Source organism: Ceratotherium simum, chromosome 17 (genome assembly GCF_057802395.1).
Source record: "Ceratotherium simum simum isolate JZ-2026a chromosome 17, ASM5780239v1, whole genome shotgun sequence".
In the NCBI taxonomy this organism is placed as follows: Eukaryota; Metazoa; Chordata; class Mammalia; order Perissodactyla; family Rhinocerotidae; genus Ceratotherium; species Ceratotherium simum.
Window position 1 is genome coordinate 12,370,045 of NC_141916.1, and position 25,964 is coordinate 12,396,008.

General features: G+C 39.4%; 1 protein-coding gene across 5 annotated transcripts in view; it reads right to left on the reverse strand.

Annotated features, from left to right (window-relative positions):
- The window catches only part of RBMS2 (RNA binding motif single stranded interacting protein 2), an 82,567-nt gene that overhangs the window by 26,634 nt on the left and 29,969 nt on the right, over positions 1-25,964 (reverse strand). The window lies entirely within an intron of this gene.

Below are 25,964 nucleotides of genomic sequence, written 5' to 3' on the forward strand. Positions count from 1 at the left end.
AGAGCATGAAAGAAGAAACAATTCCTGAGGGAAAAGTTTCTCAACAAGATGTTTGAGTTGTAGCTTAAAGAATGAGTAGGATATTAAACTTTTAATGGGGAGCCATAGGGAAATGCAAATCAAAATCATAATGAGATACCACTTCACATCCACTAGGATGGCTATAATAAAAAGATTATAGCTTTAATCAAAAGTAACTTTGATGGCTATAATCAAAAATAAGTGTTGGTGAAGATGTGAAGAAATTGGAACCCTCGTACACTGCTGGTGGGAATGTAAAATGATGCAGCCACTTTGGAAAACAGTTTGGCAGTCCTTAAAAAGGTTAAACACAGAGTTATCACATGACCCAGCAATTCCACTCCTAGGTGTATACCCAAGAGAACTGAAAACATATGTCCACACAAAATCTGTACAAGAATTTCACAGCAGCATTATTTATAATAGCCAAAAGTGGAAACAATACAAATACCTATCGACTGATGAATGGAAAAATAAAATGTGGTATATCCATACGTGAGACTATTCTTCAGCCATACGAAGAAAAGGAGTACCAGTACATGCTACAACATGAATGATCTGGAAAACATGCTAAGCGAAAGAAGCCAGTCAGAAAGGACCACATATCATATGATTCCATTTACATGAAATGTCTAGAATAGGCAAGTCTATAGAGACAGAAAGTAGATTAGTGATTACCTATGGCTGGGAGAGGGGGGTAATGAGAGAAGTGGGGGACAATGCCTAAGTAGGCGGGGTTTCTTTTGGGGAATAATGAAAATGTCCTAAAATCGATTATGATAATAGATGCACGTTGTGAATATACTAAAAGCCACTGAATTGTACACTTATTTATTTATTTTTTTAAATTTATTTATTTATATTTTTGTGAGGAAGATCGGCCCTGAGCTAACATCTGTTAATCCTCCTCTTTTTGCTGAGGAAGACTGGCCCTGGGCTAACATCCACGCCCATCTTCCTCCACTTTATATGGGATGCCGGCCACAGCATGGCCTGGCAAGCGGTGCATCGGTGCACGCCTGGGATCTGGGCCGGCGAACCCTGGGCCGCCGCAGTGGAGCGTGCACACTTAATTGCTTGCGCCACCGGGCTGGCCCCTGAATTGTACACTTTAAATGGGTGAATTATATGCTATGTGAATTATACCTCAATAAAGTTGTTATAAAAATTTGATGGGGATGGGTGGAGAGAAGAGGACATTCCAACCATTGAAAACATCTTGAGATGTGAGGCTACCACAGGTAAGCATGAACTAGCGCAGGAGTCAGCCTAGGTTGGCATCATCCTACTTCACTTCCAGGTAGAAAAGTCATACGATTAATATATTTTATTGAAATTCAAGTAGAAATATGAATTAGACATTAAATCATATCAGAGCAAGAAAGGGATATTTCCTGCAATCCCCCTTCCAGAAAAGAACAGTAACAACATCAAAAACAGAACAAAAAAACAAAGGCATCTCTGAAACATGCTGAGCCTGAGCCAGAGAACACATCCCATGTATCTACCCATGACAGCTGGTTTTAAAAGCTGACTCTCAGCACTTTCTACCATTTCCTCTTAGCTCAAGTAAACCTGACACCATCATCAGCTTCTCATTTCCTCCCCCCTTCTTTTTTATCATGGCTCTTACCACTATAATAAGCAATCTGTTTCCCCACATCCCTTGAATACCAAGGTGGTTACAGTAAGGTGCACCAACCACAAGGCCTCCAGGAGCTAGTTACATTCATACCAGGTGGTACTCAAACTGGGTCTCAAGTATAAATTTTTTTAAAGATTTTATTTATTTATTTTTCCCCCCAAAGCCCCAGTAGATAGTTGTATGTCATAGCTGCACATCCATCTAGTTCCTGTATGTGGGACACGGCCTCAGCATGGCAGGAGAAGCAGTGCGTTGTGCGTGCCCGGGATCCGAACCCGGGCTGCCAGCAGCGGAGCGCGCGCACTTAACCGCTAAGCCATGGGGCCAGCCCCAAAAGTGACATTTTAAAACCCTAAGCCAAAATAACTGTAGAGGGCCGGCCCCGTGGCTTAGCGGTTAAGTGCATGCGCTTCGCTGCCGGCGGCCCGGGTTCGGATCCCGGGTGCGCACCGAGGCACCGCTCCTCCGGCCGTGCTGAGGCCGCGTCCCATATACAGCAACTAGAAGGATGTGCAGCTATGACAGACAACTATGTACTGGGGCTTTGGGGGAAAAATAAATAAATAAAATCTTCAAAATAACTGTAGAATCCTCAGTGAAGCACACAGCCACAACACACTGCCCAGGAACCCACTGCCCATCCAGATCCACTTGCCACTCTTGTCCACCTTGCTCTGTGCCCCAGGAAGCTGACCATATAGAGTGTATGAACAGGCTCCCTTGTCCTCTGGCTTCCAGGTGGGTTTGGCTAACCAGATGTATACCAGTAAGAGATCAAAGGGCAGGAGGAGAAGAACATCACAGTATTTATTTTCCTAGCTCCTTCCCCTGCCAGAACACCATTATTCGGCTGCAAACCTCTACTGTAGCCCAAAGTTCTCGCCATACAGCTACTCTTAGATTTTAGTAATCTCTCTCAATCCTTCACCGTTTTAGATTTAGAGGTAATGTAGGCTCTGTAATTGCTGGCCATACAGTACTCTGCTTTCTCTCACTGGTTTCCCTAAATCCCTTTATAAATAGTCCTTTTTTAAGTCTTTCTCAAATCACTCAGTTCAGGTGTGCCGTCTGTCTCTTTTTGGGACCCTGAATGATGAAACAACTATTCTACCTTAAAGACTCAGGTAGAAGAGGATTTGTGCCAGAAGCTCTGGAGAAACTTTCTTCAAGATTGAATATGGAACCTCTTCACTGTGCAAAAATCCTCAAGGCACAGTTTAGTGCAGAATTCTGTTCTATTTCTATTTGTCTAACACTTTAACAGTGTCTGAAGTCTTATCACATTTATGATTTCATTTGATCGTCCCGACAACTCTGTGGAGCAGGGGGTGTGTTATTTCCCTTTTAAAACTTGGAAACTGAGGCTCAGTCTTATTTTAACATTCTCTCTTCTATCACTTTGCTTTTTGTTAAGCAGACCAAGTAACAAAAACCCTAATAATGACAGTATCCAAACCAGTACAAATAGCTGAGTAAAGATGTAAAGCAGCCCTTTACATGACCCTACATTCTTTGTTTCTCTCCCTTCTGGAAAGGGAACAGTTCTAAGTTCTCACGCAATAGGCAATATCTAGTCAGAGTAGAACATTTAAGGAACAAAGGCATTTGAACTATGAATCAAATAAGCTAGAGGAAAATCTCTGACATAAGACTGGTGCTTATGTAGCCCGATTAGAACAAGAGGCCTCGATGGAAGTATACAGGCAATTCTATGGTGGGGTAAGCCCTTTTAGGCACAGTGTTTTTGGGTAGCACAAACTCATGTCTGCAACCCAAGGAATAACCAACTATGCCACCAGTTTGTGGGTACATGTCAGTGTGGCAATATCTCACATGTACCAGGAAACATACAGTAAACAGTTTAATAACTTCTCAGGACAGAAAAAGGATCTTCAAAGGGTAAGCAGCTGAATTTTGAACACGACAGCCAAATGCTTGGGGAGAACATGGATGAGACACAAGTGAGCCCCACTCAAGTGCTACTCTGCATTACCAAACCCCTCCACTACTCGGCTTGGCTGGTGGATCATCTGTGTTCAGGAGGGCACATGGCCCAGGAAAGAGTTGCAAAGTGAAAAAGAATCACAGTGTCACAGAGCTTCATGGCTTACGGAGAAATATATTTTCCTCTCTTCCACAATATAGTTGCTTCAGAGAGAGAAAAAGACAGAGAAAAAGATAACGCCCATCTATACTTTATTTTACCCTACCCTGTTTCATTTTGGTCAGAAATACTGACATTACAAACCCACAAAAAGTCAGGAAACACGAGCACTCCTCTTCCTCATCCTCACAGCACCCATTCAAAGAATACTCAGATTGAGCCAGCCCTGATGGCCTAGTGGTTCAAGTTTGGGGCACTCTGCTTTGGCCGCCCAGGTTCCCTTCCCAGGCACGGAACCACATCACTCGTCTGTCAGTAGCCATGCTGTGGTGGCGGCTCACATAGAAGAACTAGAAGAATTTACAACTATATACAACTATGTGCTGGGGCTTTGTGGGCGGGAAAGGAAGAAAAAGGAGGAAGATTGGCAACAGGTGTTAGCTTAGGGCAAATCTTCACCTACAAAAAAAAAAGCTCAGATTGGTAGATAAGGGATCTGGTTTTATCAAGGCCCAAAGTCTCAAAGTCATGAAAAGATTCTGCTCCTTTGGTCATTACAGAAACATTTTTGATTCACCAAACAATAAACACCAGCAATGCTACACATCTGAAGGATGTGGCCTCACCCAAGGATATGAAAGATATGTGTGCCTAGTCTATTTCCAGATCAAAATAAAACGTATATATGCAACCATCCAGCAGTACATCAGGTATATAAATCAATCCTTGCTCTAGCCTGCTTTTTACAAGTCACAAAGAACTTTAGATATATAATTTTTAAAAGTCTAATACGCACAGAAATCTCTCTAGAAAGATACATAGGAAACAGTTAATAATCATGGCCACTAGAAAGGGAAACTAGGTATACAAAGGATATGGTGAAAATACAGATTTTTCCTTTATTTATTTCATTTATACTTGTTTGAACCTTTTATATTTTATCCCAAGTCCATACAACTATTATCTATTTAAAAACAAATAAAAGTCTTTTAAAAATCTGACATACTATTTTTTTTTTCTTTCCTCCCCAAAGCCCCAGTACACAGTTGTACACTCTAGCTGCAAGTCCCACCAGCCCTTCCATGCGAGCCACCGCCACAGCATGGCCACTGACGGACGAGTGGCACAGACACACACCTGGGAACCGAACCCAGGCTGCCAAAGCGGAATGCGCCGAACTTGAACCACTAGGCCATCAGGGCTGGCTCTGACAAAGTTTTGCTTTTTTTGTTTTTTTTTTTAACTAGGATAGAATATTAAAACACTTGAGTCTACACAGCCCAAATCCTGGACCCATGCTCTTCTAATTCCTAACATATCTTGAATCTCAAAAAGACAGTGATCTGAACAGAACTAGTCCTTGGGAAAGTGTTAACCTAGTTTATCAAACTCATGATCTTAAACTACAATTGAGTATGGGGCAGATGGTGGCGGTAAGGAGCGGAGGTGAGGACTGGCTGCCAAAGTAAGAACTAAATACCAAAAGCCAACAGTAAATAAAGGGATAAGATCTCCAAAGGAGAAGGAGCAAGTTCTATACAGTTCCTGGATAGTGATGAGGAAGACTATGCAAGAACTTCCAGAAGATCCAGTACCCACAGTCAAATAAAGATATACTATTTACATAACAGCCACAATATACTAGATTATAAAGAATACAGAAAAGGGGGAAAACCTTATTCTCTTAGGCTGATATATTAAAACAAAATAGCTGTTTTTCTTTTTCCTTATTACAAAATAATTTGTGTGTGTGTGTGTGTGTGTGTGTGAGGAAGATCAGCCCTGTGCTAACATCTGTCAATCCTCCTCTTTTTGCTGAGGAAGACTGGCTCTGGGCCAACATCCGTGCCCATCTTCCTCCACTTTACATGGGAAGCCGCCACAACATGGCCCAACAAGTGGTGCACCGGTGCGTGCCTGGGATCCGAACCGGCGAACCCCGGGCCGCCGCAGCAGAGTGCACGCACCTAACCGCTTGCGCCACCGGGCCGGCCCCTACAAAATAATTTTGACAGAACTTACAGAGCAGAATTTCAGGTTCCTACTTACCTTATAAAGGTATCCTTTGGAGGTGAAATTGGAAGAAAATTTAGAATGGGACTAAGAGACTGATAGTTTAGAGGCAACCCTCTACTACTCCTTACTTCTTTCCTTTTCTCTAGTCTCCCTCCCCTCTCTTACTCCTTTCCTTTCTTCCTCCATTTTTTCCCTTCTTCTCTACCTTTGCTTAGGCTTACTCCGGACAGTTGCATTCAGTGGTATCCTTAAGTAATAACTAGCCTGGGTGTAGTATTCAAGTTGCTCATATCCTACCTATTAAAAGAAAAGACAGTCCTGGTTCAGAGAATGGGAAGCAAAGTTTAACAAGAATAACTTTTTGTTATGGAAAACATATACACAAGTAAACAGAAGAGCATAATGAGTCCCTACATATTTATCACTTCGCTTTGATAATTATTCACGGCCACATTTGCTTCATCTGTAGCTCCACCTATTTCCCCATCTCCCATATTATTTCAAAGCAAATACCAAATATATTATTTCATTCCAAAATATTTCAGCATGTAACTCTCAAAAAATTCTGTTTAAAAAACATAAACCACACTATCACTGTATCACCTAAAAAAATTAATAATTCCTTAATTTCATAAAATACAGTTAAAATTTCCAATTGTGTCATGCGTGTCAGAATTTGTTTTGTCTTACAATTTATTTGTTTGAAAAAGGATACACATAAGGTCCACATATTGTGACTGGTGGCTATGTCTGACATCTCTTCTTTTTTTTGTTTTAAATGTCACCTTTTAATACCTCATATAAAATGCAAACTTTTTTTTTTTTTTGTGAGGAAGATCAGCCCTGAGCTAACATCCATGCCAATCCTCCTCTTTTTTTGCTGAAGAAGACTGGCCCTGAGCTAACATTCGTGCAGATCTTTCTCCACTTTATGTGGGACACCGCCACAGCATGGCCTTACAAGCAGTGCATCGGTGCACGCTCGGGATCTGAATGAACCCAGGCCACCAGCAGTGGAGCGCGCGCACCTAACCGCTACACCACGGGGCCGGCCCTGGCAAACTTTTCTTAACATGCTTTCCTCCGATCCTATTTAATGATCTGTCCGAATGCTGCTTGTACCCAGTCTCGTCTGCAGAGCTAAGGCATAATACAAAGGAAATGTTTTTTTTGGTATTGAAAAATGAAAGGGCTGGGGCCGGCCCCGTGGCGCAAGCAGTTAAGAGCGCGCACTCTGCTGCGGCAGCCCGGGGTTCTCCAGTTCGCATCCTGGGTGCCCACCGACGCACCGCTTGTCAAGCCATGCTGTGGCGGTGTCCCATATAAAGAAGAGGAAGACGGACATGGATGTTAGCCCAGGGCCAGTCTTCCTCAGCAAAAAAGAGGAGGATTGGCAGATGTTAGCTCAGGGCCGATCTTCCCCACAAAAAAAAAAATGAAAGGGGGCCTGCCCAGTGGCGTACTGGTTAGGTTCGCGTGCTCCACTTTGGAGGCCCGGGGTTCACAGGTTTGGATCCCAGGCGCAGACCTATGCACCACTCATCAAGCCATGCTGTGGTAGCCTCCCACATATAAAATAGAGGAAAATGGGCACAGATGTTAGCTCAGGGCCAATCTCCCTCAGCAAAAACAGGAAGATTGGCAACAGATGTTAGCTCAGGGCCAATCTTCCTCACCAAAAAAAAAAAAAAAAGGAAAAGATCAGAGGAAATATTTTGAAAGTCAATTAAAATTTTGTGTATTTTTTTTGGTTTATAACATTGTGTACATTATTATTTATCAAATTCTGAATAGACTGCCCTGTGCTCACCACCAGCAGTCTAATTTTTGTCCATCACCATACATATGTGCCCCTTTACCCCTTTCGCCCACCCCAGCCCCCTTCCCCTCTGGTAGCCATTAATCTGTTCTCTTTATCCATATATTTGTTTATCTTCCACATATGACTGAAATGATGCAGTATTTGTCTTTCTCTGTCTGGCTTATTTCACTTAACATCATACCCTCAGGGACCAACCATGTTGTTGCAAATGGGACGATTTTGTCTTTTTTATGGCTGAGTAGTAGTCCACTGTGTATATATACCACATCTTCTTTATCCATTCATCCGTAGAAGGGCACCTGGGTTGCTTCCATGTCTTGGCTATTGTGAGTAATGCTGCAATGAACATAGGGGTGCATAAATCTCTTTGGATTACTGATTTCAAGTTCTTTGGATAAATACTCAGTAGTGGGATAGCTGGGTTGTATGATATTTCTATTTTTAATATTTTGAGAAATCTCCATACTGTTTTCCATAGTGGCTGCACCAGTTTGCATTCCTACCAGCAGTGATGAGAGTTCCCTGATCTCCACATCCTCTCCAACATTTGTTGTTTTCTGTCTTGGTAATTATAGCCATTCTGAGCAGTGTAAGGTGATATCTCATTGTAGTTTTGATTTGCATTTCCCTAATAATTAGTGATGTTGAACATCTTTTCATGTGCCTGTTGGCCATCTGTATATCTTCTTTGGAAAAATGTCTGCTCATATCCTCTGCCCGTTTTTGCATCGGGTTGTTTTTTTTGTTGTCAAGTTGTATGAGTTCTTTATATATTTTGGAAATTAACCCCTTGACGGATACACGGTTTACAAATATTTTCTCCCAGCTGGTGGGTTGTCTTTTCGTTTTGTTCATGGTTTCCTTTGCCTTGCAGAAGCTTCTTAATCTGATGTAGTCCCATTTGTTAATTTTTTCTTTTGTCTCCCTTGCCTGAGTAGACATGGTATTAGAAAAGATGCCGCTAAGACCAATGTCAAATTGTACACTACCTATATTTTCTTCTAGGATTTTTATGGTTTCACAACTTACATTCAAGTCTTTAATCCATTTTGAGTTAATTTTTGTGTACAGTACAAGATAATGATCTACTTTCATTCTTTTGCATGCGGCTGTCCAGTTTTCCAAACACCATTTATTTATTTATTTTTTTTTTTTAAAGATTTTATTTATTTTTATTTTTCCCCCCAAAACCCCAGTGGATAGTTGTGTGTCGTAGCTGCACATCCTTCTAGTTGCTGTATGTGGGACTCGGCCTCAGGATGAACGGAGAAGTGGTGCCTCGATGCGCACCCGGGATCCGAACCCGGGCCACCAGCATCGCAGCGCGCGCACTTAACCACCAAGCCACAGGGCCGGCCATCCAAACACCATTTATTGAAGAGTTTTCCTTTCTCCATTGTATGTTCTTGGCTCCTTTGTCGAAGATTAACTGACCACAGATGTGTGGTTTTATTTCTGGGCTTTCAATCCTGTTCCATTGATCTGTGTGTCTGTTTTTGTGCCAGTACCATGCTGTTTTGATTACTATAGCTTTACAGTATATTTTGAAGTCAGGTATTGTGATGCCTCCAGCTTTGTTCTTTTTTCTCAGGATTGCTTTGGCTATTCGAGGTCTTTTGTTGTTCCATATCAATTTTAGGATTCTTTGTTCTATTTCCATAAAGAATGTCATTGGGATTCTGATTGGGATTGCACTGAATCTGTACATGGCTTTAGGTAGTATGGACATTTTAACTATGTTTATTCTTCTAACCCATGAGCATGAAATATGTTTCCATTTCTTTATGTCTTCCTCAACTTCTTTCAATAATGTCTTAATAGTTTTCAGTGTATAGGTTTTCACCTCTTTGGTTAAGTTTATTCCCAGGTATTTTATTCTTTTTGTTGTGACTGTAAATGGGATTGTATCCTTGACTTCTCTTTCTGTTAGTTTGTTGTTAGTGTATAGACATGCAACTGATTTTTCTAAGTTGATTGACATCTCTTCTAATCAATAGGCTCCCTATCCATTCCTTTTTTTCTTGCAATTTATTTGTTGAAGAAATTGGATTGGTCGACTTATAGCAAATAAATATTAACCCATTCAAAAACCATTTATTGGGGCCGGCCCGGTGGCGCAAGCGGTTGGGTGTGCGCGCTCCGCTGCGGCGGCCCGGGGTTCGCTGGTTCGGATCCCGGGCGCGCACCGATGCACTGCTTGGCAGGTCATGCTGTGGCGGCGTCCCATATAGAGTGGAGGAAGATGGGCACAGATGTTAGCCCAGGGCCGTCTTCCTCAGCAAAAAAAGAGGAGGATTGGCGGATGTTAGCACAGGGCTGATCTCCTCACACACACACAAAAAAAACATTTATTAAGTGCCTACTATCTGGAGAATACAAAAAAGAATCTATAACTGAAAAATTATTTATTTTACCTTATGTGCAGCCATGTGGAGATGCTATGAAGAAATCCAAAATGAGAGAAAAGGTCGGCCTTTAAAAGGCATAAAAGTAATACAAAAACAGAACAATGACATAAAAACATAAAAAAAAACAAAAAAAAACTCAGGGCCGGCCCCGTGGCTTAGAGGTTAAGTGTGCGCGCTCCGCTGCTGGCGGCCCGGGTTCGGATCCCGGGCATGCACCAACGCACCACTTCTCCGGCCATGCTGAGGCCGCGTCCCACATACAGCAACTAGAAGGATATGCAGCTATGACATACAACTATCTACTGGGGCTTTGGGGGTGAAAAAATAAATTAAAAAAAAAAAAAAATTCAACAAAACTTCATAGTAACAATGTAAAAGTGCCCCTGGCCTAGCCTCTCAAAGTGACTACTGTCGTTAATCTCAAAAAAACAAAAAAAAAAAACTGGGAACGTCAATACAAGAAAATTTGCAATTGACCTATTATTTTATTATCGTTTCTCAGGCAAAGGGAAGGGAAAACAACATTTGCTAGCTATCTACCATATTCCATGCCCTAGAGGATTTTGTTATCTAATATAATCCTTACAAAGAAGATAATAAGACAGGTATCATTTTCATTTTGATTTATATCAATAAGGAAACTGAGGTTCAGGGGAGCTCACTGTTTTTCCAAATTTACATAATTAATAAGTAGCAGAATCTCATTCTTAACTCAGGATCATCGGGCTCCCAAATCCACATCCTTTCCATTGCTGTTTCTCTAAACACAGGAACAGTAATGGCTTCACAAACTATAAGCAAGGTGAACAATTAGCTCCAATTGTTAAAAAAAAAAAATCAATTTTTAAAATGTGTTCAAATCAACAGTCTAAAGTGACACCAAAAAACAAGTCAAGAGATTTAGCTTATCATTTTACCTCAATCATCAAAAAAAATCTACTAGATTTAAGCATTGTGAAGCATTTTAAGATATGTGAAAATGGACCAAACCAAGAGACTCTCACTATCATCTTTGTAGGGGAAAACACTTGTTCCCCACTCCACGTGTCTTTGCACACAGATGGACAGGCACTCGCATATCACCACTCCTGCAATGGGCGACTTCAGAAGCAGCAGCACAGCTCCTTCCTCTTTCTCTCTCGAGGACTCAGCTGCCTGAAGGGAGTCCACATTCAGCCTTGCCACCCCATATTGGTTAGGTTTTATGGGGGTAAACCCTCACACGGGGAAGTCTGTAGCTTTCTGTTTGGTTTTGTTTTAACCACTCCTTGTATCTCGGTTGATAAATCTAATTCTGGGGCAGTATGAGAAAGTCCACTGGCCCACAGATATAAGCAATCTTCTTGAATATTAGTTTTATCAGTAACTAAGGTGTGTTTTTATTTCCATCTGTCAAACTTTTTTCTTATTTCTCAGCTGGAGTGGAGGAAGAGAAGTACTTCAAACTGAAACCCTCAAACCACAACAATCTCTAAGGGCTAGGCAAGTATTATCTTTGGGAGTTGAAATGGGGGAGGGGGATGGGTAAAATGTTAGTGTGCCTGGCTCTACCAGTTTGCAAAGCCTGTAACTGTAAAAAAATATTTAATAATAATTTAATTTGGGTTAACAAAGAAAATCATTTTCATTCCTAATGTAAGGTCTTTATTTTACAAACGAGGAAAAATCAGATTTAGTTTTTATATAAGCACCCAATTAGTCACTATTCATTTAGCAACTGAGTAGGCAATGAATCAATGTTTACTACATGTTTTTTCAAAACTATCTTTCTTGGGCCGGCCCCATGGCTTAGCGGTTAAGTGCGAGCGCTCTGCTGCTGGCGGCCCGGGGTTCGGATCCCGGGCGCGCACCGACGCACTGCTTCTCCGGCCATGCTGAGGCCACGTCCCACATACAGCAACTAGAAGGATGTGCAACTATGACATACAACTATCAACTGTGGCTTTGGGGGAAAAAATAAATAAATAAAATCTTTAAAAAAACAAAAACTATCTTTCTTAACTATAGATCTCATCAACTAGCAGAAAGCGGTTAAAACACAGGCTCAAAAATCAGAGACTTAGGTTTAATTCTAGCATTGCCACGTACTAGCTGTGTGACTTTGGGTAAGTTGCTTAAACTCACCTGTAAAATGGGGGCAGTAACAGCACCTATGTAATGGGATTGTTGTTCAATTAAAATAAATACATGTAAAGCTCTTATCATAGTGTCTGAAATATAAAAGGAGCTCACACCCACTCACTCAACAAGTACTGAATGCCCGCTTTAGAGTATCAGGCACTATGTCAGGTACCAAGGACAAAACGCTGAGCTAAACCAGAGATGGTCTTGGTCCTAATGGTATTTAGTGCTTAGCGGAAACAGAGACAGTAATCAAATAATCATAAGGTAATCGTATAATTACCCACTGTGATGAATGGGCTAGAAAGAAAAAGAACAGAAGGCTGTGACCTACTTTAGTCAGTCTGGTCAGACAGGTGATAGAAGAAACTAGCCATTCAGAGAATGAAAGAAAAGATCATTCCAGAAAGAGGGAACATGGGGAAAAGACATAAAGTGGGACTTTCAACTGAATCTGAAAGGAACAGAAGGTCAGTGAAGATGGAGTATAACAAAGGAAGGAGAGGCAGGCAGAACCTTCTATGCTGTGTTAAAGTACTTGGCTTTCATTCTCAACACAATAGACAGTCAGTGAATAATTTTGTGTAAGAAAGAAGTTATAAGCTCTGATCTGTTTTGAAAATATTACTCTGGTTACTATGGGAAGAACAAATTACAGAAAGGCAGGAGTTGAAATAGGAAGATCAATTAGGAGGCCGCTATAATAATCCAAACAAGAGACAATACAGACTATAACTGGAGAGATGGCAGTAAAGATGGAGAAAAGGGGAAAGATTTGAAATTTAGTTTTTAGGTACAATCAGCAGGACCTGCTTATAGATTGGATGTAAGAAAGGATAATGTCTAGCTTAAGTAACTGCATGGATGATGGTATCATTCACTGATATCGTAGGGATGGAGGGAGAGCCAATTTGAAGACTACAAAGCAAGCCCTACATTTTTAAATTTTTATTTATTTATTTATTTATTTATTTTTCCCCTAAAGCCCCAAGCGATAGTTATAAGTCATAGTTGCACATTCTTCTAGTTGCTGTATGTGGGACGCGGCCTCAGCATGCCCAGAGAAGCAGTGCATCTGTGCGCGCCCGGGATCCGAACCCGGGCAGCCTGCATCAGAGCGCACGCACTTAACCGCTAAGCCACGGGGCCGGCCCAAGCCCTACATTTTTAATATGTTAAATTTGAATAATGTGTGAGATTTCCAGAAAAAAATATCAAGTAGGCAGTTGGATAGAAAGAGGAGAGGTCTGGTCTAGCAATTATAATCTGTTAATCCATTAGCATAGTAAATCAGTCAAATCTAGGAAGAAAGCATATTTAGAGAGAAGGCAAGAAGGCCTAAAGAACTCTAACCGGCCCCATGGCTTAGCGGTTAAGCCCACGCGCTCCACTGCTGGTGGCCCGGGGTTCGTATCCTGGGCGCGCACTGACGCACCGCTTCTTTGGTCATGCTGACACTGCGTCCCACATACAACAACTAGAAGGATGTGCAACTATGACTTACAACTATCTACTGGGGCTTTGGGGAAAAAAAGGAGGAAGATTGGCAATAGATGATGACTCAGAGCCGGTCTTCCTCAGCAAAAAGAGGAGGATTAGCATGGATGTTAGCTCAGGGATGATCTTCCTCACAAAAAAAAAAAAAAAAAAGAACTCTAAACACTCAAGAATTGAAAAGAGTAACTGACAGGGAGACCAAAAGAGAAGGGCCTGGGCCAGCCCCGTGGCTTAGCGGTTAAGTGTGCACGCTTTGCTACTGGCGGCCTGGGTTCAGATCTGGGGCACGCACCGACACACCACTTCTCCGGCCATGCTGAGGCCGCGTCCCACATACAGCAACTAGAAGGATGTGTAACTATGACATACAACTATCTACTAGGGCTTTGGGGAAAAGAAAAAAAAAAAAAGGAGGAGGATTGGCAATAGATGTTAGCTCAGAGCCAGTCTTCCTCAGCAAAAAAAGAGGAGGATTGGCATGGATGTTAGCTCAGGGCTGATCTTCCTCACAAAAAAAAAGAAAAGAGAAGGGCCAAATGGGCAAGACCCCAGAAGGTTGTGTTCCCAGAGGCAAGGAAAGAGAGTGTTCCAAGAAATGGAGAATAGTTAACTCTCGCAAACGCTGTTAAGAGGTCATGTAAGGCGGAAAGTGAAAAAAAAAACAGTACACAGACAGAGAGAACTGCTTGGTGGTTACCAGGGACAAGCGGGGAGGGCACAAGGGGCAAAGGGATGCATTTATATGGTGACTGAAAAACAATAATATACAACAAAAATTTCACAATAAAGAAAAAATAATAATAATAAACGGTAGTAGGGGCTGGCCTGGTGACATAGTGGTTAAGTCTGCGCACTCCGCTTCATCGGCCCAGGATTTGCAGGTTCAATCCCAGGCGCAGACCGATGCACCGCTCATCAAGCCATGTTGAGGTGGTGTCCCATATAGAAGAGCTACAACTCTACAACTACGATATACAATTGTGTACTGGGGCTTTGGGGAGAAAAAAGAAAAAGAGGAAGACTGGCAACAGATGTTAGTGCAGGGCCAATCTTCCTCAAAAAAAAAAAAAAAGTACCTTATGGACTAGACCAAGCAGAAGAAAGAATCAGTGAGGCTGAAGGTATATCATTTGAAATTATCCAGTCAGAGGAGAAAAAAGAATGAAAAGGAATGAAGAAAGTCTATGGGACTTATGGGACACATTAACAGAAACAATCTACGTACCACTGGAGTCCCAGAAGGAGAAGACAGGGAGAAAGGGATAGAAAGCTTATTCAAAGAAATAATGGCTGCGAACTTCCCAAACTTGGAGAGAGATTTGGACATCCAAGTTGATGAAGCTAACAGCTCACCTCAAAATTTCAATCCAAAATGATCTTATCCAAGACACGTTATAATACAACTGTCTAAAACCAAAGACAAAGAGAGAATTTCAAAATCAGGAAGAAAAAAAAATTTCTCTCATCAAAGAGAACCTCCATAAGACCATCAGCCAATTTCTCAGTAGAAACCTTGCAAGCCAAGAGAGAATAGGATGATATATTCAAGATGCTGAAAGAAAAAAATGCCAACCAAGAATACTTTACCAAGGAAAGTTGTCCTTCAGAAATGAAGGTGAGATAAAGAATTTTCCTAACAAATAAAAGCTGAGGGAGTTCATCACCACTTGACCAGCATTACAAGAAATGCTGAAAGGAGTTCTTCAAGCTGAAATGAAAGGATGCTAACTAGTAACATAAAACACGAAAATACACAACACACTGGTAAAGATAAACATATAGTCAGATTCAAATACTCTAGTTCTCTAAAGTGGTGATGTTAACCACTTAACTCTAGTGTAAAGGTTAAAGGACAAAGTATTAAAAATAACTAGAGCTGGGGCCGGCCCGGTGGCGCAATTGGTTAAGTGAGTACACTCCGCTGCGGTGGCCCGGGGTTCGCTGGTTTGGATTCCAGGCGTGCACCGACGCACTGCTTGGCAAGCCATGCTGTGGCAGCATCCCATATAAAGGGGAGGAAGGTGGGTATGGATGTTAGCCCAGGGCCAGTCTTCCTCCGCAAAAAAAAAATAAAAAAAGAGGAGGATTGGCAGATGTTAACACAGCGCTGATCTCCTCACAAAAAAAAAAAGGGCCAGCCCAGTGGCGCAAGTGGTTAAGTGCACGCGCTCCGCTGCGGCGGCCCGGGGTTCGCCGGTTCCGATCCCGGGCGCGCACCAAAGCACCACTTGTCAAGCCATGCTGTGGCGGCATCCCATATAAAGTGGAGGAAGATGGGAACGGATGTTAGCCCAGGGCCAGTCTTCCTCAGTAAAAAGAGCAGGATTGACAGATGTTAGCTCAGGGCTGGTCTTCCTCACAAAAAAAAAAAAAAAAACTATAGCTAACAATAATTTGTTAATGGATACACAATATAAAAAGAAGTAAATTATGACATCAAAAACATAAAATGGGGGGGTAAAAAAGTGGATTTTGTATATAATCGAAGTTATGTTGTTATCAGCTTAAAATAGACTGTTATATCTATAAGATGTTTCAAGTAAGCCTGAAGGTAACCACAAAACAAACACCTATAGTAGATACACATAAGATAAAGAGAAGGGAATCAAAGTATACCACTATGGAAAATCATCAATTCACAAAGGAAAACAGCAAGAGAGGAAGAAAGGAAGAAAGGAACTACAAGACAGCCAGAAAACAATTAACAAGATGGCAATAATAAGTCCTTACCTAGCAATAATTACTTTAAATGTAAATGGATTAAATTCTCCAATCAAAAGGCACAGCATGGCTGAAAAGATAAAAAAACAAGATCCAACTACATGCTGCCTACAGGACTCACTTCAGCTACAAGGACACACACAGGAACAAAGTGAAGGGTTGGAAATAGATGTTCCATGCAAATGAAAACCAAAAGAGAGCAATGATAGCTATACTTATATCAGAAAAACTAGACTTTAAGACAAAAAATGTAACAAGAGACAAAGAGGGTCCTTAGATAATGATAAAGAGGTCATCAAGAGGATATAACAATTATAAATACCTATGCATCCAACATCATAGCACATAAATATATTAAGCAAGTACTAACAGATCTGAAGGGAGAAAGAGACAACAATACAATAATAGTAGAGGACTTCAATACCCCACTTTCGACAAAGGATAGATCACCTAAACAGAAAATCAATACTGAAATATTGGACTTGAACTATACTTGAGACCAAATGGACCTGACAGACATATAGAGAATATTCCATCCAAAAGCAACAGAATACACATTCTTCTCAAGTGCACATGGAACATTCTCCAGGATAGAGCATGTATTAAGTCACAAAACAAATCTCAGCAAATTTTAAAATACTGAAATCATACCAACTGTCTTTTCTGACCAAAATGGTATGAAACTAGAAATCAATAACAAGAGGAAACTAGAAAATTCACAAATGTGTGGAAATTAAACAACATACTCCAGAAAAACCAATGGGTCAAAGATGAAATAAAAAAATATCATACAACAAAGAAAAATGGAGACACAACATACCAAAACTTATGGAATGCAGCAAAAATACTGCAAAGAGAGAAGTTTATAGGGATAAATGTCTACAGCAGGGGAAAAAAAAGATCTTAAATAAATAAACCCAAGGAATTTGAAAAGGACAAACAAATTAAGCCCAAAGTTAGCAGAAAGAAGGGGATAACAAAGATCAGAGCAGAAATAAATGAAATAGAGAACAGAAAGACAATAGAAAAGATTAACAAAAGTAAGTGTTGGTTTTTTGAGAAGATAAAATTGACAAACATTTAGCTAGACTTACCAAGAAAAAAAGCGAAAGGACTCAAATAAACAAAATTACAAATGAAAGAGGAGACATTACAACTGATACCATACAAAAGATCTTACGAGACTGCTATTAACAATTATACGTCACCAAATTTGACAACCCAAAAGAAATGGATAAATTCCTAGGAACGTACAACCTACCAAGTCTTAATCATGAAAAAACAGAAAATCTGAACAGACTAATAACAAGTAAGGAGATTGACTCAGTAATCAAACACATCCCAACAAAGAAATGCCCAATACCAGATGGCTTCCTGGGTGAATTCTACCAAACATTTAAAGGATTAACATCAACTCTTCTCAAACTCTTTCAAAAAAATGAGGACAAGGGAATGCTTTCAAACTCGTTTTACGAGGCCACCGTTACCCTGATTCCAAAGCCACATAAGGACACTACAAGAAAACAACAGACCAAAGTCCCTGATGAATGCAGATACAAAAATTCTCAACAAAATACTAGCAAAACAAATTCAACAACACAGTCAAAGGATCACACACCAAGACCAAGTGGGATTTATCCCTAGGACGCAAGGATGGTTCAATGTAGACAAATCAACAAACGTGATATGCCACATAAACAGAACGCAAGATAAAAATCATATGATCATCTCAAGAGATGCAAAAAAGCAACTAACAAAATTCAACATCCTTTCAGGATAAAAATTCTCAACAATTTGGGTATAGATGGAACATACCTCAACATAATAAAGGCCATGTATGACAAGCCCACAGCTAATATCATATTCAATGGTGAAAGGCTGAAAGCTTTTCCTCTAAGATCAGGAACAAGACAAGGGTGCCCACTCTCACCACTCCTATTCAACATGGTACTAGAAGTCCTAGGCAGAGCAATTAGGCAAGAAAAAGAAATAAAGGCATCTAAATTGGAAAGGAAGAAGTAAAACTGTCTGCTGATGACATGATCTTGTATACAGAAAATCCTAAAGACTCCACCAAAAAAGTGTGTGACCTAATAAACAAATTCAGTAAAGTTTCAGGATAAAAATAAGTTGCATTTCTATACACTATCTGAAAAAGAAATAAAGAAAACAATTCCATTTACAATAGCATCAAAAACAATAAAATACAAATAAATTAAACAAGGAGGTGAAAGATCTGTACATTGAAAACTACAAGACACTGCTGAAAGAAATTGAAGGAGACACAAGTAAATGAAAAGATATCCCATGCTGATGGATCAGAACAGTTAGTATTGTTAAAATGTCCATACTACCTAAAGCCATCTATAGATTCAATGCAACCCCTATCAAAATTCCAATAGCATTTTTCATAGAAATAGAAAAAACAATCCTAAAATTGATATGGAACCACAAAAGACCCTGAACAGCCAAAGCAATCTTGAGAAAGAACAAAGCTGGAGGCATCACATTTCTTGATTTTAAACTGTATTACAAAGCTATTATTATTGAAATAGTATAGTACAGGCATAAAAACAGACATACGGACCAATGGAACAGAATCAAGAACCCAGAAATAAACCTGCACATATATAGTCAACTAATATTTGACAAGGGACTCAAGAACACTTAATGGGGAAAAGACAGTCACATCAATAAATGGTGCTGGGAAAACTGGATATCCACATGCAAAAGAATGAAATTGGACCCCTATCTTACACCACTCACAAAAATTAACTTGCAATGGATTAAAGACTCAAATGTAGGACCTAAAACCATAAAACTCCCAAAATAAAACAGTAAAGCTCCTTGACATTGATCTGGGCAATGATTTTTTGGATATAACACCAAAAGCACAAGCAACAAAAGCAAAAATCAACAAGCAGGACTACATCAAACTCAGAAGCTTCTGCACAGCAAAAGAAACAATCAACAAAATGAAAAGGCAGCCTACAGAGTGGGAGAAAATATTTGCAAATCATATATCTGATGAGGGGGTTAATAACCAAAACATATAAGGAACTCCTACAACTCAACAGCAAATAAACAGAATCTGATTTTAAAAATGGGAATAGGACTTGAATAGACATTTTTCCCAAGAAGACATAAAAATGGACAACAGGTACATGAAAAAGTGCTCAACATCACCAATCATTAGCAAAATGCAAATCAAAACCACAATGAGATATCATCTCACATCTATTAGAATGACTATTATTAAAAAAACGAGATAACAAATGCTGGCAAGGATGTGGAGAAAAGGGAACCCTGGTGCACTGCTGGTGGGAATGTAAACTGGTGCAGCACAGTATGGAAGTGCCTCAAAAAAATTAAAAATAGAACTCCATTAGATCCAGCAATCCCACTTCTGGGTGTATATCCAAAGGACATGAGATCACTATTTCAGAGAGGTATCTGCACTCCCACGTTCACTGCAGCATTATTCACAATAGGCAAGATATGGAAACAACCTAAGTGTCCATCAATGGATGCATAAATTTTAAAAATGTGGTGTATATATACACAATGGAATTTATTCAGTCATAAAAAGGAAGGAAATCTTGCCATTTGTGACAATATGGATGGACCTGAAGGGCATTGTGCTAAGCGAAATAAGTCAGACAAAAAAGACAAATACTTTATGATCTCATTTATATGTGGAATCTAAAAACATCAAATTCATAGAAACAGAGAGTAGAATGTTGGTTGCCAAGGGCTGAGTGGTGGGGGAAATGGGGAGATGTTGGTCAAAGGATACAAACTTCTAGTTATAAGATAAGTTTCAGGGATCTAATGTACAGCCTGGTGACTATAGTTAACAATACTGTATTGTAGACTTGAAAGTTGCTAGGACAGCAGAACTTTAATGTATGCATCATAACAACAACAAAATGGTAATTACATGAGGTGAAGGATGTGTTAACTAACCTGAGTGTGGGAAACATTTATATATGCATACCAAATCATTACATTGTACACCTTAAACTTACACAATGTTATATGTCAATTATATCTCAAAAAAGCTGGGGAAAACACAGAAGTACTTGATGACTTATGACGACCTGTTCTAGTGGGACAGTGGGGGCAGAAGCCAGATTAGAGGGGGATGAAGAGTAAATAGGAAATTCTGAATTGAATATATGTAACTATCTCTAAAGCTCCCCATTTCCCATTGAAATTATGATAAAGGTATAAAAAAGGCATAAACCTCCAAAGACAAAGAAAACAGATAACAGATCTCAACATTTCAGAAGCTGGACACCAGATGGGTTAATGATATATAACTTAGAAGAGCAAAGAAAGCTAAAACCTAATAGGAAGAAATCAAGGAGAAAGGTGATTCTCCTCTAAAATTCCAGAGAGGCTCAGAAATTAGAGGCATCAAGTACCTAAAAAGACAAGAGTGTTAGCCACACAATCAGACTACCACTACCCCACTTCTACCTCCCCTCCAGAAGAAAACTAGTTTTTATTCTTTGGGGAGGTTGCACAGCTGGGTGGGAATAAGTACTAAACAGAAAGCACAGGGATTAAGTACACTCTCAGCCATTTCTCCAACCCCACCCCTCCTAGGAGACTGGAGGATTTCTCTCTAGGGAAACTGACCAGCCCAACAGAAAAGCTCTATAAATGATGGTATTCAGGTCTCTCCCCATGCAACAGCTTGATCACCTATAGTGAAGTCTACCATTTAAGGATTTCCCATGCCAACAGGGCTTCCCTCTGGTCTTTTAATGCCTTCCACTTAAACAAACAGCCAAAAGTCATGAGACATTTAAGGAAAACCTGTGAAGTCAAAGACCAAAGCAAAGAGAAAACCAAAAAAAGGAACTCAAAGGAAAAAGAAATAAGAGAAGAAAATAATAATAATTGTCTCAAGAGATTTAAACAAAAATATTTCATCTATGAAGCAAAAACAAAATTCAACAAAGAAAGGAACATACAGAGACAAAAAAAAGTTCTTGGAAATTAAAAATATGATAGCAGATACTGAAAATATCCATAGAAGGGCCAGAAGATAAACAGAAGATAAAGTATAGGAAATACCCAGAAAGTAAAACTAAAAGACAAAAAAATGGGGGCCGGCCCGGGGGCATAGTGGTTGGGTTCGCACACTCTGCTTCGGTGGCCTGAGGTTCACGGGTTCGGATCCCAGGCACGGACCTACACACCACTCATCAAGCCATGCTGTGGCGGCATCCTACATATAAAGTAGAGGAAGACTGACATATATGTTAGCTCAGCAACAATCTTCCTCGAACAAAAAGAGGAGGATTGGCAACAGATGTTAGCTCAGGACCAATCTTTCTCACCAAAAAAAAAAAAAAGTGGAAAATAGTAAAGAACATACAAGAAAAAGACTGACCTGGGAAGTTCTATACAAAAATGACTTTGGAAAAAATACACAGAGAAAACGAAGGGAGTAAATTACAACAAAAACCCTACAACCAATGGATATGAATTTCCAGGCTGAAATAAGTGTACCACTCTAAATAAATAAGAAAAGACCGAAACAAGGCTCATCATCGTTAAATGTTTTTAACATTGGGATAAAGATAAGATCCTAAAACCCTTGCCAGGAAGAGGGGAAAGGCAGGTTTCTAACAAAAGCTCAGGAATCAAAATGGCATCAGTCAGCTCAAAAGCAATACTGGGAATTAAAGAACAATGAAGCAATACCTTCAAAATTCTGAGAAAAAATTATTTCCAACCAATAATTATACATCTAGTCAACTATCAATTAGGTGTTAGAATAGTTTAGACATTTTCAGACTTGTAAAGTTACCAGAAAATTTATTTCCCTTGCACTTTGTGACATTCCACCATGAGGGAGTAAAGCAACAAAGATCCAACCAAGAGAAGAGGCAAAGAACATTCCCAGGACAAGAGTGAACGGAGCTCCTAACCCACAGCTGTGGAGAAAACAATCACTCCAAATTAGAGCAGGTAGTCAGAGAACTCCAGGACAGAGGTCTCCAATTTGTAAAAAATTAAAAGACAGATTTCCTGATCTGTTTAAATGCACTGAAAGATTTACACTCGTCAGAAAGTTTGAGGCAAGTAAAAAGTACACAGGTAACACAGTGTAGTGATTAGGAGAACAACCCTGGAGCCAGGTTGGCTGTTTAGAAACTGGCTGCACTACTTCCTAGCTTTGCAACCTTAAGCAAGTCACTTACCTCCCTGTGTTTCAACATTCCCTTAAGTGAGCTAAATTCTGTAAAGGGCTTAGAATAGTACCTTTCATGTATAAATGCTATCTGTCTGTCAAATAAAATAAAACTAAGAAAACAAGGTAATTATTAACTCTAGGGAAAATTTTTTTAAAAAAGAACAAGAAAGGAATTATAATCATAGCATATTATACAGATCAACTAGGAATAATATTTACAAAGTCATAATATAAATACTGATTACTGATTTAACTAAAAATAGTGATATAACTTATACTGGAAGATGGGAGAAGAGGAGAAGTAGGGGGTAGGGGGACAAGATGTAAGAGAAATCCTTATCTTCTATAGCAGAAAGGCAATATATACCTAAAATTGAAAAAACCATGAAAAATTGAAAAGAAATAACAATATAATTGTTAGTTATAAATATGCCTTATACCAAATTATCCAAAATTACCATAAAAAAATCAAAAAAAAATTGAAAGCAGTTGCTTCTGGGCAATGGGAATAATAGGAAGGGATGGGGCCAGGGAACTCCTTTGCTATAAGCCTTGTCAAACAATTTGACTTTTTAAACTGGGTGTATGTCTTACTTGATAAGTATAAGAATTAACTTAAAATATGAAATATGGTTTTAGTCACAGGTAACGAGATCTTATATGCAGAAAACCCTAAAGATTCCACTAAAAAGCTGTTAGAAGTGATAAAGAAATTCAGCAAAGTGGCAGGATAAAAAAATCACTTGCATTTCTATACACTAATAATGAAAAATTTGAAAGGAAATTAACAATTCCATTACAATAGTATCAAAAAAATAAAATACTTAGGAATAAGCTTCACCAAGGAAGTAGAAGACTTGAATACTGAATACTATAAAACACTTCTGAAAGAAATTAAAGAAGATACAAATAAGTGAAAAGACATCCCATGCTCATGGATTAGAAGACTTAATACTGTTAAGATGTCAATACTGGGCCGGCCCTGTGGCTTGGTGGTTAAGTGCGCGCGCTGCAATGCTGGCGGCCCGGGTTCGGATCCCGGGTGCGCATCGAGGCGCCACTTCTCCGTCCATCCTGAGGCCGAGACCCACATGCCGCAACTAGAAGGATGTGCAGCTATGACATACAACTATCTGCTGGGGCTTTGGGGGGAAAAAATAAAATAAATTAAAAAAATCTTAAAAAAAAAAAAAAAAAAGATGTCAATAACTACTGAAAGTGATCTACAGATTCAATATAATCCCTATCAAAATCCCAATGATGGAGTTTTTTTATTTTACAGAAATAAAAAAAAAATTCATCCTAAAACTCATTTAGAATCTTAAGGTACCTCGAATAGCCAAAACAATCTTGAAAAAGAAGAACAAAGTTGGCAGTTTCATACTTCCTGATTTCAAAACTTATTATGAAGCGACAGTAATCAAAACAGTGTGGTGTTGGCATAAAGACAGACATATAGACCAATGGAACAGAATAGAGAGTCCAGAAATAAACCCTTGCTTATAAGGTCAAACAATTTTTGACAAGGGTGCCAAGACCATTCAAAGGGACAAGAACAGTTTTTTCAACAAGTGTTATTGAGAAAACTGGATATCTACCTGCAAAAGGATGAAGCTGGATCCTGATCTTATACTATATACAAAAATTAACTCAAAATGAATCAAAAACATAAACATAAAAGCTAAAACCACAAAACTCTTGAAAGAAAACATAGGGGAAAAGCTTCATGAGATTAGATCTGGCAACTTATCAGACATGACACCAAAAGCATAGGCAACACAAGAAAAAATAAATTGGACTACATCAAAATTAAAAACTTCTATGCTTCAAGGGACACAATCAACAGAATAAAAAAGTAGCCTACAGAATAGGAGAAAATATTTGCAAATCATATATATGATGAGTTAATATCCAGAATATATCAAGAACTCCTATAACTCAACAACAAAAAACAAATAATCCCATTAAGAAAATGGGCAAAGGATTTAAAACAACATTTCTCCAAAGAAGATACACAAATGGCCAACAAGCACATGAAAAGATGTTCAACATCACTAACCATTAGAGAAATGCAAATCAAAACCACAATGAGATAGCATCTCACAACCATTAGGATGGCTACTGTCAAAAAAAACAGAAAATAAGTGTTGGCAAGGATGTTGGGAAATCAGAACCCTTGTGTACTGCTGGTGGGAATGTAAAATGTTGCAGCCTTTATGGGAAACAATACGGTGGTTCCTCAAAAAATTAAAAATAGAATTACCATATGATCCAGCAATTCCACTTCTGGGAATATACCCAAAAGAATTGAAAGCAGATTCTTGAAGATATATTTGTACACCTAAGTTCACAGCAACTTTATTCACAGTAGCCAAAAGATGGAAGCAACCCAAATGTCCCTCATAGATGAATGGATAAACAAAATGTGGCATACACATACAATGGAATATTATCTAGCCTTAAAAAGCAAGGATATTCTGACATACGTTACAACATGGATGAAACTTGAGGACATCATGCTAAGTGAAATAAGCCAATCATAAAAAGACAAATATTGTATGATTTCACTTATATGAAGTACTTAGAGAATTCACAGAGACAGAAAGTAGAACAAACAGTGGTTGCCAGAGGCTCGGGGAGCGGAGAAAGGGGGGTTGTTTAATGGATACAGACTTTCAGTTTTGCAAGATGAAGAGTTCTGGAGATTGGCTGCACAAACAACGTAAATGTACTTAACATTACTATGCTGTACACTTAAAAATGGATAAGATGGTAAATTTTATGTTATGTATATTTTACCACGATTAAAAATAAAAAACAAATACAGCACTAAGAAAAAGAAAGTGGGAGGTAAGGAAGTAGAGACTCTATAGGAACTACTCTTTCAAGAAGTTTGATTATGAAAGGGCTCAGAGAAACGGGGCAATAACTAGCAGGAGACATGGGATCAAAGCAGGGTTTTGTTTTTGTTTTTGTTTTAAGATGGGAGAATCTGTAAGCTTGTTTATATGCAGAGAGGAATAAAGAGAATGGAATCATATTTTCCATGGGTAATTTTAGTTATAATTGCTAACCTTAATGACCATTTACAATGTTCCAGTATTCCAATAAAGTAGATACTGGTATTATGCTATTAGATATGGGGCTGTAAGAGAAAGAGAAGAGCCAAGGATAAGTAAAGATTTTTGGCCTGAGAACCTGGAAGAATGAAGTTACCCTTCACTGAGATGGAGAAAACAGTGAGGAGAACAGTTTGGGCAGGGCAGGGAGGCAGAAAACAGGCAGAAGTTCTGTTTTAAACATGTTAAATTTGAAATGTCTAATAACATCTAAATGGAGATGTCAAGTGTGATGTCAGATACACGACTCTGGAATGCAGGAGGGTAATCCAGGTTGGA